Source organism: Microtus ochrogaster, chromosome 8, assembly GCF_000317375.1.
Source record: "Microtus ochrogaster isolate Prairie Vole_2 chromosome 8, MicOch1.0, whole genome shotgun sequence".
Taxonomy (NCBI): domain Eukaryota; kingdom Metazoa; phylum Chordata; class Mammalia; order Rodentia; family Cricetidae; genus Microtus; species Microtus ochrogaster.
In genome coordinates, this window is record NC_022015.1 from 43,423,383 (window position 1) to 43,424,890 (window position 1,508).

The following is a 1,508-nucleotide window of genomic DNA, read 5'->3' on the forward strand; positions in this document are numbered from 1 at the left end:
AGGCCATAGCCTCAGTGGAGAGTCTATAGTGAGTCATCTATGGGAAAGGCCTGTGTCCCGTTATATTTCTGAGAAGGCTAAAGGGACATACACAGTAGGATAAAATGCTGGGGCTACCACAGTGTAAATAGATATGGACAAACTGTTCTAGAAGGTAGAGCAGGGGAGGAACCTTTAGAGGGACAAAATCCTTGTGAATCAGAAGATCAGCAGAGGCCTTTGTTTTTATTGTTTTCTAGAGTGTGTCCTGTTTTCTAATGCAGGCTAGCCCAAACCTAAATTTAAACACTAGCTGCAAACTCATGCCTTTAATCCTACTCATCCCACCATGTTCCTGGATTGTACGTATAAGCCACTTTAGTAAGATGTGGGCATAGAGTGCAAGTGCTTTAGATTGGGCTGGGTTTAGGAGATGAGGGAATGTCACCAAATCCTGAACTTCCCAAGGCTCTATTCCCGATCCTTCGTCCTTGTGTTATTCGAGGGCACAGTCTATTCGGTTTTCCTCATACACAAGAATTACAGTGAGTGCCAATTAAGGACACTGGAACTGCCTCTCATGGCCTCTCTGTTTTACACTAATCATAAGTCTCACTTTAATACTCGATTCACTTAGAGAGTGGATTTCACAAAACATTAAATTTTAGACAGGGAAAATGTCAGATCTGACATAAAGCCAGATGTTCCATGACTTCCTGGGCACTCACAGCACCCTTTACTGTGTTAGATGACGACTTTGCAGTCAGCAACAGAGTAGAGATATCATTTGCTATGATATGCTCCAACCTGAATCGCCCCCCCCAAAAAAAATCATCTACGGTCAGAAGCCTGATTTTGAAGCACAGCCAGGGCCAAGTGCCAGCCTCTGGCTGCTTCCTCATGGCTCCTTCACTGAAACTGAACTTTACCCAACTTTCCTGGGCCAAGTGTGCATGGTTAAACCTTTAATCTCCTCACAAAGTAATAGTTTATTTGATTTCTTGGGTGCCTACCCTGACATATTATCCAGTCAATCAGGGTTACTCTTCCATTTTAATGACGACATTTTTCTGTGAGCCATAAGGGAACCATCAGTATGAGGCTTTTATGTCAGTCATTCAAAGAGGGGGAGAGGAGGGCTGCTGTGCTATTGGCTTATCACGTGTGTAGAAGCTGCTACACTTCCTACCTATGTTCCTCAAGCATCATTAGTTTCAGTTAAAGAACAAACTTGTGTCAGAGAAACGATCTCAGGTGCAAACAAGGTGACAACTGGTGAATAGTGCGGATATAGATCTTTCACTCAGGCAATCGAGCCCTCAGTTTAGTTAGGTGACCAAAGCAACAAGAGCACATTCGTCCTCCAGCGTGTAAGGCTCAGCTTCAGGTCTAGTCCTTTTACCGTGTCTTCTTTGCATGCCACGACTCTTTCCTTCCTCCATATTCAACTCCATTCCCTTAATCATTCAGGTCCAAGTGCAAAATTTTACTCTTCCAAATTTTTATACGCCTTAATCAATATCTCTCCC